General features: G+C 46.8%; 1 long non-coding RNA gene across 1 annotated transcript; it reads left to right on the top strand.

The window, feature by feature from the left end:
- The first annotated feature begins 3,315 nt into the window (after positions 1-3,315).
- On the top strand, positions 3,316-12,093 carry LOC133372864 (uncharacterized). Its single transcript, XR_009759566.1, has 4 exons — positions 3,316-3,619; positions 10,784-10,821; positions 10,997-11,101; positions 11,901-12,093. It is a non-coding gene; the product is annotated as an uncharacterized LOC133372864 (long non-coding RNA).
- The last annotated feature ends 1,230 nt before the right edge of the window (positions 12,094-13,323 follow it).

Raw genomic sequence — 13,323 nt, 5'->3', positions numbered from 1 at the left:
TGCTTCAGGACAGATGCTCTTGGAGGTCGCTGATTCATAGGGTCGCCATAAGTTGTAATCGACTTGAAGGCACATAACAACAACAAATGTGTGGAAAGTGATTGAATAAGTATTATTACTGTTATTGAAATCAATGGACGTAATAATCAATTGCTCTGAGTGGGACATATCAGATTAATAATATGTATCTGCATTAGAGAATGTGAACCATGCCACTTTGCTGAATATTTCTCACACAGGCCGTAATACGGGCAGCTGCCCCACAGAGCTTATGTATGTATTATTTATTTATTACGTTTATATCCTGCCCCTTCCTCCCAGTTGGAGCCCAGAGCTCTGTGCATCTGCTGTTGCTCCTTGGAGACTGACTTCTCTGCGTCTATCAATCAAGAGGAGGCCATTGGCTGAATGGCCGAAGGATCCGAGATGCTGAAAGCGGATTCGTCACGGGCTTCGTTCAGTCCCGCCCCGCTGACCCTGGAGATGGGCAGCCAAGAGATGTCCAAATACAAGAAGAGGAGGAGTAAAATGGTGAGGGGTAGAGGAGTGCATCCCATCCCCTCTGTTCTGGGCAGACAGAATGCAGGATGAATCTTCCCTGGCTGGGGATAGGGTCAGATGCATGGATCGTAAAGGGAAGGCAGCTGCAAAGTGGATCCAACAGGCAAGATGGAATTAGCCATAAATCCTGGAGCAGGGGCCTCGTCAGGTGCCCTGGCATACCGACCCCTGGCGCCAGTCCGGAAGATGCGTTGGCAAGCTGAAGCTCGAGACGAGATCTTTTGGCGCAATCTTCTGCACGTGAACTCCAAAGGGGTCCTGCTGTGTTCAGTGGGGCTTCCTCCCGGGAAAGGACCCCCAGGTTGGCAACCCGACGGAGCTACGCAGGCGCCCTCCATTTGCCCGGGCACGGTGTCCTTGGGGGGGCAACAAAAAGTCCCCTGTTCCTCTTTGAAACTTTGGCGGATCCGTCTCAGGGAGCTCTGGGTCAGGTCACTGGGTACTTCCAGCGCCTTTGGCTTTATTGCACAGCAAGGAAGTTTCCTTCCCTTTTACATTCACAGCTTTTCTAAGAAAAAGGATTGTTGTATATTAAAAGTAATGAACGAAGCCTCATGTCTTGTGCAGAAAGTTGTTATTTATCCATTATATTTATATTCTAAAGAGCTCAAGGTGCGATACAAACATGGGTCTCCCACTCCCCATTTTATCCTCACAACAACCCTGTGAGGTAGGTTAGGCTGAGAGGCAGTGACCGGTCACTCAGTGAGCTTCCTGGCCAAGCAGGGATTTGAACCCAGGTCTCCCAGGTCCCAATGCGACACCCCAACCAGAGCTTGGAAAAGTTACTTTTTTTGAACTACAACTCCCATCAACCCAATACAGTGGCCTTGCTGGCTGGGGCTGATGGGAGTTGTAGTTTAAAAAAGTAACTTTTCCAAGCTCTTAGGTTGCTTCATCGTAGGACAACTGACAGGTAAGCGGGTTGCCCCGGTGACCGTGGCCTGTCCTCCTTTGTGACATCGCTGGCAGCCGGCTTAAGAGGCACCAGCCGGAGGTGGTCCAGCCTGTGGGTTAGTGAGGAGCGGAGAGAAAAGCAAGAGGAGTGGGAGGAGGGGATTGCAGAGCAAGAGAGAGGAGTGGAGGAGTTTCATTTCGGTTATTTTTATTTTTGTTTATATTGTTGTTGTTATGTGCCTTCAAGTCGATTATGACTTATGGCGACCCTATGAATCAGTGACCCCCAAGAGCATCTGTCATGAACCACCCTGTTCAGATCTTGTAAGTTCAGGCCTGTGGCTTCCTTGATGGAATCAATCCCTCTCTTGTTTGGCCTTCCTCTTTTTCTACTCCCTTCTGTTTTTCCCAGCATTATGGTCTTTTCTAGTGAATCAGGTCTTCTCATGATGTGTTCAAAGTATGATAACCTCAGTTTCATCATTTTAGCTTCTAGTGACAGTTCTGGTTTAATTTGTTCTAACACCCAAGTATTGGTCTTTTTCGCAGTCCATGGTATGCGCAAAGCTCTCCTCCAACACCACATTTCAAATGAGTTGATTTTTCTCTTATCTGCCTTTTTCACTGTCCAACTTTCACATCCTTACATAGAGATCGGGAATACCATGGTCTGAATGATCCTGACTTTGGTGTTCAGTGATACATCTTTGCATTTGAGGACCTTTTCTAGTTCTCTCCTAGTTGCCCTCCCCAGTCCTAGCCTTCTTCTGATTTCTTGACTATTGTCTCCATTTTGGTTAATGACTGTGCCGAGGTATTGATAATCCTTGACAAGTTCAATGTCCTCATTGTCAGCTTTAAAGTTACATAAATCTTCTGTTGTCATTACTTTAGTCTTTTTGACGTCCAGCTGTAGTCCCGCTTTTGTGCTTTCCTCTAACTTTCATCAGCATTCGTTTCAAATCGTTCCTGGCTTCTGCTAGTAGAATGGTATCGTCTGCATATCTAAAATTATTGATATTTCTCCCTCCAGTTTTCACACCTCCTACATCTTGGTCCAGTCCCGCTTTCCATATGGTACGTTCTGCGTACAGATTAAACAAACAGGGTGATAAAATACACCCCTGTCTCACACCCTTTCCGATGGGGAACCAATCGGTTTCTCCATATTCTGTCCTTACAGTAGCCTCTTGTGCATATGTTACATTTATATTTTGTTTATCTTTTTCTTTTCGGTTTTCCCTATTCATCTATTTTCATTTCTTTTTTTATACTTTTTAGCTAGATATTTAGAGTTAGGGTTAGGCGTAGGGCGGGTAGAGATAGGGCTGGGGTGGGGGTGGGCGGGAGGGCTAGCTTAGGCGGGTTAGGTAGGCAGTTTAGTCAGGGGCTTGTCTGCTTTTAACCAGGCACATCTCACCATGCTCAAAATGTAAGTAAGACTTCTTCTGCCTCCATTTCTGCCCCGGGGTCCCCCCCCCCCACGGCCCCTTGGAGATCACTTCGGCAGTCGCTGCCCTGCGCAACGCTGGAAGCCCTCCATGTGATGTGGCATGGCAATGAAGCGGCTTCACACAGAGACACAGACACACAAAAGAGAGGCCACAGGCCACGTCCCTGTGTGTGCCTTGAAAGAGCATAGAGCATAGAAAGAGCCCTATTGCAAAGGCCCGTCTAGTCCGGCGGCCAAGCAGATATCTGCAGAAAGCCCACAAGCGAGAGCCCGCTCCTGTTGCTTGTCCTGTAGCGGGTGGCATTAACTGGTAGACTGCCTCTGAACCTGGAGGTTCTACATCCCTATCATGGATCATAGACAGAGATATCCTCTTCCTCCTCTTTTCCGTGAAGTGGGGTCATCCCCATGCCAGTAGCCAGCCCTCTAAGATAGTAGTCCTGGTCACATCTTGTGCCCTTGTCAATTCCACTGCATGAAATGGGAGGGACGTGCCTGCAGTTACAGACTGGGCCACCCACGTTTCGGTTCCAGCTGTTCTGCAACAATCCCGTCTTCTCCAGAGCCCCTCCACCTCAAACAACAACATTTCTGGTTCTCTGTCTCACTTTCGCTCCCCCCCATTCTAGGTTCAGGAGACTACGGGGGTTCCTGAGGTGGAGGCAAAATTAAGTGCCCCCCCTCAAGACAGGCCCGCTGAGGTTACAGGTGAGCAGGGGCCCTGTTTTGGGGGGGGAGGGAACAGGGCTTTCTTTTTGTAACAGCCACCTCTTTTTTACTTCCCCCCGAAAAAGCACTGGGAGGGAGTGGATTAGGATGGCCCCTTGGGGATAGGATAGGGGGCCAAGGGCCAGACAGAGAGGCCTGGGAGCCTGTATTTGGCCGCGGGGCTTGAGGTTCCCTGTAGATATCACGACACAGTGAGACACGGTGAGACCAGAGTTCAATTTCGGAGCCCCCCTCGTAATTCTGGTCTCCGCTTTTATTTTACCTCCGCCTGGAGGCGTGGATTATTTTCTCTCCATAAACAGCCTATGACCTTTAACTATTGTATAACATCACGTACATACATAGTACAACAGCATTATCTTCGTGGCAATATGCAGGCAGTTATTTAACCACTACAGATGTCAGTATCGTTTACAGCCATAAAGTTAACCACATCCTGTTTTTCCACTGGTCAGATCGCAATGTCTTGAGAGATAGTGTACTGAGAACAGCAGCGTGGTTTGCCAACGTATGCTGTTCATTCAGTCCACCCCACATCTCCCCCTTTTTTATTTTTTAGCAAAAAGTAATTACTACGTAATGGTCGCGGAGCAACAGGTGTACACGTCTGGAAAAGGTATTGTAAAAAACAGCATAAGCCTATACTTAAAATGAGTAAAAGAATAGCATATCTAAGAATCTGACTTAGCCATCCAGTGGGCAGCCAACTCCAAAGCCACTGCCACCAAGTTGTAGGGGCGTCCTGCAAAATGTTATTAGCTAGATCCTTCAAGTTTTTTACCTGTGTTCTGATTTCAAAACTGTTGTCAGTTAAATTAAAACAGCACATATTCTTTATAGTTTCGCACCCCAACTGATGTTGTAATAGCAGGTAATCTATAGCTGCACGATTATCCAAGATAGCTTGTCTTAATATACCCTGCTCTTCATTTAACAAAGCAATGGCTCGAGAGGTGGCATTTATCATCTTAACATAATTACAGGCTAATTTATGTAATTGATTGCTGTTACTTACTGCCAATGCAGGAAGTCCAACAAGGGAGATGGCTAGTGATACACTTTCTGCTTTATTAAGCAATTCCTACGTTGGGCTAGCAACTCCCTTTTATGAAGGAAAATGGGAACCAGTCGACTCAGGCAACAGATGGTATCAGAAATATCCCTTCTGCACCTTATGTCGACTACAATTAACCATCCGAGCACACGTATTATTAATGGAATTTGCAACATGTGATGTAAATAATTGAAAAGCATTAACAGGCAGCTGGAAGGTTGGAGTTCCCCAATTCGAAACAGTATGATATTTAATCTCTGAAGTATTCATGAACCGCCCAAGTCCTGTAATGTTCCCAATATCCCCAGGTGCTTTGCATACGGGTATTAAACATGTTCCCAACATACCCATTTCCTGTACATGTTCAGTCATGCAAAAGTCACTCACATTTGTCATTCTTGCTAACTGAACCCAGATATTGTGTTGAAACCGCATCCCCAACTCCTGCCCCAACCTGTCAGCCCCGGCGCTTCCTAAAATCCAACAAATGCAAAGTACAAAAATAGAATTTGTATTTAAAGACGCAATTAAAGCAAGAATGGTATTCTCAGTTGTCTTGTCCACCCCGGCTTGTTCCATTGCTTTTTCTGCTTGTGTTGCTAAGTTCTTTATTTGGCCCCAAGTCACGGGAGGTTGCGGAACATTCCGACCACGCTTCCTGGAAGACATCCCAGTATCCTGAAGTTGCAGAGAAAAATTAGGGATGGGATTCTTAAGATTATCGTGCCAGGACATCGTCTTTCCAGGGCCGGATACACCTAGCAGGTACCCACACAGGACCGTCAGGCGTAGACACAGCCGCGTAACCTCGACCCCACGTTATAAGCGGAACTGGGCCTTTCCACTCTGGATTTGGTAGTTGCCGAAACTGCACCCGCGGGGCAGGTAGAGACTCCGACTGCTGAAAATGCCGCTGCGCTCGAGTAGAAAAGGAAAAATGAGTATTGGGAGATTGAGACAAATTTAAATGATTAATGGTAAACAACACTTGTGCCAGCCACTCCTCTTTGGTGGCCAATCCCAGTGGTACTCCTCCTTTTTGTTTTTGTTTAAGCAAATGCTCTTTAAGGGTACGATTGGTACGTTCGACGACAGCTTGACCTGTAGAATTATAAGGAATACCAAACAAATGTGTAATGGACCACTTAGTGCAAAACTGTGCAAATTGCTGTGAAACATATGCAGGACCATTATCAGTTTTTATCGTCTGAGGTTGGCCCATGATGGCAATAGAACGAATGACATGATTAATAACATTCTTAGTTTTTTCCCCTTTCTGAGGAGTTACCCATATGTATCCGGAATATGTATCTACTGTAACATGCAAATACTTCCATGGGGAGAAAGTAGGAAAATGTGTAACATCCATTTGCCACAACTGGTTAACTATGAGACCTCGTGGGTTCACTCCTGGTTCTGGGGATAGAGTTAACTGTGTGCATTGGGGACATTGTTGAATAATGGCAGAGGCTTCCTGGGCAGTAAGATGGAATTGCTTCTGGAGTGCTTTAGCATTTTGATGATGAAGGGCATGACTTTCTATGGGTGTGCAAAGGAGGGCACGAAGAGCCTGATCAGCATATTGATTACCTTCTGTTAACAATCCTGGGAAAGGTTGATGACTGCGAATATGAAATATAGCAAATCGACAAGACCGAGTATGTATGAGTTTTTGAAGTGTAAGCATAAGAGCAAGTAGATTAGTGTCCAGCATGGGAGAGACATAACTACCGGGTAATGCAAGTACAACATTCTTAACATAAAGACTATCGGTAATAATGTTAACCTCCTGATCTGCAAAAGTCAACAGCGCCATACTAACAGCGGCCAACTCAGATCTCTGAGCGGAAGTTTGGGGTAAGGTGAAAATTGTCTTCCAAACCCCCTGCTCGTGCCATGCAACAACCCCTCTAGTTGGACTGCCATCAGTATAGACCGTGACCGCAGGTAAGGGTTGTAAACTGATTACAGATTGAAACTGGATAGGAATTTTTTGTGTAATTTGAAGCCGTGGATCTGATGAGGAACGACATGAAATTGTGCCCAAATAAGAGACTAAAGCCCATTGAAGGTCATCAGAAAGCGCAACAGCATTTTCCCATGTGTAAAGTTTAAGAGGCAACGAAATTTCAACCGGATCGATACCTAATAATTGCCTTGATCGTAATCGTGCTTTTTGGATTATTTCTGCTGCTTGCATTGGCAAAGTTGTGATAGATGACTTTGGTGTATGGGCTAAGTAAAGCCACTCTATTATATGTGTAGCATTGGAGCCTGACTCCTGAGTGAGTGCAGCAAAAAGTTGGCTTCCATCAAATAAAACAAATAAAATCAGTGGTTTATTCAATATTTGTCGATCCACCCAAATAGCTTTTAACGTTGTAGAAACTAATTCTAGGGATTGCCTTGCCTGTTTCGTTAAAGTAATAATATCTGCAGGTTGACGTCCTTGTTTTAAACATTCAAATAAAGGCCCCATGTCTTGAGTGGTAAGTTTACAATATGGTCGAATCCAATTAATAGAACCCAAGAATTGTTGTAGTTCTACATAAGTTGGCTTCATTGACAAAGTAAGACAGGGCAATACAGGAGTGGAGTAGGATTGCATTAATTTATGTCCTAAATACAGAAATGGTTCTTTGAGTTGTACCTTTTCAGGGGCAATCTGCAACCCTGACTGTGACAAATGATCAGTAAGGTGTTGTTGCCACATAGATGGGAGGGTTCTCCCAGCCACCAAGATGTCATCCATATAATGGTAGACCAATAATGTAGGGTATTGAGCCCGAAAGGGTCGCAGGGCCATGTCTACAAACTGTTGACATAGGGTTGGACTATTTAACATGCCCTGAGGTAGCACTTTCCATTGATATCGTTGCGCAGGGCCAGAGTTATTATATACGGGAACAGTAAACGCAAATTTCGGTGCGTCTTGCGCTTGTAACGGTATTGTGAAAAAGCAATCTTTCAGGTCTATAATAGCTAAGGAATAGTCATATGGAATTAAATTTGGATTAGGCGTCCCACATTGTAGCGGACCCATGGGCACAATTAATTTATTTATTTCTCGTAAATCATGTAAGAGCCTCCACTTTCCAGATTTCTTTTTAATCACAAACACTGGGGTGTTATAAGGGCTATTACTTTCTGCTATATGATCAGCTTCCAGTTGCTCCTTTACCAGTTGGTGCAGAGCTTCTAATTTTTCTTTGGGTAAGGGCCATTGTTCTACCCAAATGGGTATGTCTGTCTTCCATTGTAAAGGAAGAGCTGCCTTTTGTTGGCTAATCATTAATAACAATGGTGGTCTGGAATTGCTCCAGTAAATCCCTTCCCCACAGATTTACTGAAATGTCCAAAATACAAGGGCGAATGTGGGCTATACGATCACCATCAAGAGCAACAACTTGTATCCAATCCTTACTCCGTTTTGAATCCTGAGCTCCGCCCACTCCCCACACAGAAGGGGCCACTTCTACTGGCCAAGAGGATGGCCAGTTATGTTCAGCAATTACTGTGACATCTGCCCCAGAATCTATAATACCTTCAAAAAGAACATTGTTTAAACAATACTTACGAACCGGTTTCTCCCTGGTCACTTCTGCCAGTACTGCAGCTACCTGTGGATGGAAAGGATTACCTGAAATACTCACACTCGGCGATTTCGTCCTTGTAGATCCGAATCCACCAGTACGTTTTTGGGAGGAAGTGTTCGATGTGAAAAGACGATATGGCAATAACAATAGTTGCGCAAAAGAATCTCCCTTCTTCAACTGAAGGGGAAGGTGACTCCAATACTGAATATAAATAATTCCCTGATAATCAGAATCAATAACACCAGGTACCACCATTATATTATTCTTGGAAGCAGAGGATCGCGGTAGTACAAGGCCTACGGTGCCTTCTGGTAAAGGGCCAGTGAGTGTGGTAGGCATTAAAAGAACTGCTCCAGGCAAAGGAACATCTTTTGACTCTGCATGTATTAAATCAATTCCAGCGCTTCCTTGAGTAGCAGGGGTGGGTACACTTCCTTGAGATTCGGGGCTGGAAGCCTGCCCCAAGTTCAGTTTCCCTCAATAGGACGGGAAGACACATTGGTATTGGTAGTGGGAGCTGAACGACACTGATTAGCCCAATGATAACCCTTTTTACATTTCGGACAGATTTTCTTTGGCCGGTTTGTAACAGTGCCCCCACCTTTAAATGCTCCTCCGCCAGGAGCCCGACATTCCCTTCTGAAATGACCAGGCTTTTGACAATTAAAACAATTGCCTGTAGGTTTGTTACCCTGTCTTAATGCCCCAGCTAACAATGTCATGGCATGAACATGTGTACCTACCTCTGCACAAGCTTGAATCATGTCTCCCAATTCATATTGCGGTCTATGAATAATGTTTTTCAAAATCTTTTTACAGTCTGTGTTAGAATTCTCGTAAGCTAATTTTAACAATAATTCCCCTTGTGCCTGAGGGTTATCAACCTGCCGTGTCAGAGCCTCTTTCAAACGGTCAACAAACTGAAAATAGGGCTCTGTTGCTTGCTGCCGTACATTCGTAAAAGAACGTAAGGGTTCTTTCCCAGCAGGCACCTTTTTAAATGCTTTCTGTATACACTCAGCAGTTCGATGAAATGCGGCTTCAGGCAATACCCCTTGTTGTGCTATGGTAGCAAAATTACCTGACCCATAAATTTGCTCGGGAATGATATTAGCATCCCCAGCTGCTATAGCAGCATGTCTAAATTCTTGGTCCCAAACTACATATTGCGAAGGAGTCAAAATCATCCTAAAGAGATCCTTCCAATCTTGAGGGATCATGTTATATCCAGTAGCTACTCCTTCCAACATCCCTTGTACATAATTAGCCGTAATCCCATATTCTCTTACTGCCTTATTTATTTCTCTAATAACAGAAAACGGAAGAGCTGTCCAAGTTGCTATGCGATTATTAGCATTATTAGGATCTGGCTGATATGTAACGGGAAAAGCTGAAATTGTACCCTCCCAGTCTCCCATTTCTTCCATAGATAATAATCCTGAGGCTGCAGCCTGAGCTATGGCTGCTTTAACCTTCCCAGTAACCTGTTCTTGTTGAACTGGAGGGCTATATGGAGGAGCATTTACAAATTTCTCAATATCCTTTTCAGGTGTAGGTAAAGAAAGTTGGGGATAAAGAGGAGTTTTCTGGTCAGAATTGGCAAACAGCGATGTCTCTTTTATCCCTAAATGACTAATGGCCTCAGCACACTTTTGCCATAATAAGAGATGGTGAATAGGTGCTCTTGGTTCTTCATGTAATTTTCTCCCTATCTTTATCCAATCTGACTGACGTAGTGATCCTTGCTCTGGATACCATGGACATTGACATTGAATTGTTTTTAACAATGATTCAATGTGAGAACGACTTATAAAAGCTGAGGTATCCTGTTTTAAAATTTTTTGTAGCTCTTGTGCATGAACCTTCTGCTGAGCTGACAATTCCCCCCCCATACTCACGAATGGGAGCTGTACGCTGAGGTGCACCGTTGGCTGATCCTGCCAGTGGGTACGAGGGTGTTTGTTCTGAATCACGTCGGGGTCACCAGATGTAGATATCACGACACAGTGAGACACGGTGAGACCAGAGTTCAATTTCGGAGCCCCCCTCGTAATTCTGGTCTCCGCTTTTATTTTACCTCCGCCTGGAGGCGTGGATTATTTTCTCTCCATAAACAGCCTATGACCTTTAACTATTGTATAACATCACGTACATACATAGTACAACAGCATTATCTTCGTGGCAATATGCAGGCAGTTATTTAACCACTACAGATGTCAGTATCGTTTACAGCCATAAAGTTAACCACATCCTGTTTTTCCACTGGTCAGATCGCAATGTCTTGAGAGATAGTGTACTGAGAACAGCAGCGTGGTTTGCCAACGTATGCTGTTCATTCAGTCCACCCCACAGTTCCCCACCCCCTGTAAGAGGACTTAGAAAACAGTAGAAGCAGGAAGATCTGGAAGATGAGGGTGATAATCATCCGCTGTGGCAAACGCTAGGAGATGAACTAATCCATCTCCGTCTCCTTTCCTGCTTGTCTCCTTGCAGCTTCCCGGCGGATCAGCGGAGGTTCCCCATTGCCTGAGGTGAGTATTTGAGGATGGAGAAGTAGCAGGTAGTCAATCCCTCCCCTGCCCAGAGCCCAAGGCCCCCTCGTGGCGTTTGGCCTCTGGGGTCCCGCAAGACCCCCAGTGCTGCGGTCTCAGACGCAGAGGAGCCCTTCCCCAAATTCCCTCACAGCCTGACTCTGGCCACTTCCAGCAACTGCCTCCGGACGAGTCTTCCCTGCACTTTGTTCATGAGACGTGCACCCAGGCTCACTGGAGAGGAGACCCTGTCCAGGACTCCACCGGGCAGGCCATGGTGGTGAGTGGGATGCCGCGTGAAAGATCCGGGGAAGGTGTTTGGAGACAGGCCTGTGGGTCTGGCCCAGAGGGGGACCGTGCAGGCGTTTGGCCTGGAATGGCCAGTTCCACTCGGCATCAAACGCTGAGCCCTGAGTTTGGGGCCGGAGCGTCCCTCCTCCTGTCCACGACGGAGAACTGACTTCTTTGCTCTTCTGCTCGAATCCGTACTCTGGGCCTGGAGATGCCCTTGGCAAAGCGCCCCGATGGGTCCCCCTCGCACCAAGCTGGGCCCCCATTCCCATCCACCCATCCCCTGCTCACACCTTGGTGCTTTTTCTCGGGGGTGGGCGTGCATGCCTGGGGGGCTGCTATCTTCTCTTCCCCAAAATGCATCAGCGTCAGGCACTGCATCTTGGGAAACCAAAGACGGTGGCTGCCTGCCTGGGCTGCCTGACGTTCACCTGAAAGCACCACTGAGGCCACATAAGCGGGAGAGGGGGTGGAATATTTGGGGGGAGTGACTGCCAGGTGAGGTGCTCTTGCTGGCCCCAAATTGTAGGGACCGGCGGCTATCCCTGGGGAGGGCCTGAGGGACCAGCAGCAGTGACGGTGGGCATAGGGGGCAGCCCCAGTGGGCCCAGCGGGGCCGTGTCGAACCCAGCGGCTGCCTGAGTCTGGGATTGCTGAGGCCAAATACTGTGGCCGGAACTTGGGTTTGGATTTGGAGCGTCTCCACCCCGGCACCTTCGGGTGAAGGTCGGAGCGTAAAAGAAACGAATAAAGCTGGCATCATTCAGCCTCTTTTCTCTTCCACCCAGATGAGATGGTGATAGAAAATATGGAGGCCTTTGAGGACGGATTGTGAGGACGGCTCAGTCCCAGGACCGATCCTGGGCTTGTGATTTTATGGCAGCGATGAGAGCGAGACAATTTGTTCTCGCTGACCGCCTTCTGCAGCACATATGCATTTTATCTTTGTTGTGTATAATAAAACATTGTTAGAACAAAGTCATGCTAATTTTGCTTTTGTCCTTCCTTTGGGTCTCTTCTGGTTTGATAGAAAGTGCCCCGACAACCCCCTTTCCTCGAAGCAACCCTAAGGGACGAGGGTCTACAGGAGATTTGGGTGGGTGTGATTGTAGAATGAGGGGCTGGCAAGGGATTAGTTAAAACTTTCACTTACAGGAAACACAGCATTTATATAGCTAGATAACTGCAGGTATGTTTGCAGCCTCAGGAATGAATTAATTGTCCGTGGGGGGGGCTCATCAACGCCCATCTGTCTGACCCTGGAGTGTGTTTGGCTGGGGGGGGGGGCAGGAAGGGGATGATGACTCTGTCCACCCAACACCTTCTTTTAAATCCCGGGCAGGCTACAAAGCACCCAGCTATCCTCATTTTCCCAGAGGCAAATCTGCACCACCACCGGCCTGCGTCCTTTAGTGCCTTCTGAATTACCTGGCACTTGGTTATCTTTTGGAGATCCCAATCTTGTTCTTAAGGGGCCCCAGAGAAAGCCTTGCCCTTCTGCACCCTAGCCACTCTTGGCTAAGGACATCAGACCATCCCGAAGAGGCTGGCTGCAGGGTCAAGCGCAAGGGGCCCATCGAATCATCCAGCACCCTGGTCTGACAGTGCCCGACCAGATGGCCCTGTGCAAATCCCATAATAAGCAGGCCCTGAGCACAAGAGCAACTCTCCCCACGTGAGACTCCCAGCAGCAACTGGCATTCAGAGCCAGACTGCTGTCTGATATAAGAGGTTGTACGTATTATCCATAATGGCTGATGGCCTTGATAGTCTTATCCTCCACAAATAGGCTCTGTGTGTGTGGGTCACAGAAGCAGCACGGTATTAAACCCCAATAATCACTGATTCTTCCATTATTGCTTCTTTCCAGGACATGGTGGGATTCGAACTCATAGCCTCTGGCTCCACCGACAGGCAACACACCCACTCACACCCGCTGTGCTATAGCAGCTGTTGGGAGAAGGTCTCCAAAACTCTTATCTGAGGCTCTGATCCTGAGTAGCCACTCAGGGCGAAACAGAGTCAGGCACCGAACAGGACTTGAACCCACAGCCTCTGGTTTCCCGGGCAGCCCAAGGTGCTCAAGAACCACAGGAACTGTCCTGTTGAGCACAAAGTTCCATTCTGGGATCTTTCATGACTGCAAGCGTCATTTGCGAGACAAAATTGCTGAACGCACCAACAGGGATTTGAACCTGCATCCCGGGGAAG

The sequence above is a fragment of the Rhineura floridana genome, chromosome 18 (assembly GCF_030035675.1).
Source record: "Rhineura floridana isolate rRhiFlo1 chromosome 18, rRhiFlo1.hap2, whole genome shotgun sequence".
Classification (NCBI taxonomy): Eukaryota; Metazoa; Chordata; class Lepidosauria; order Squamata; family Rhineuridae; genus Rhineura; species Rhineura floridana.
The sequence above is the reverse complement of the archived record's forward strand: the minus strand, read 5'-3'. Positions and strand labels throughout refer to the sequence as shown.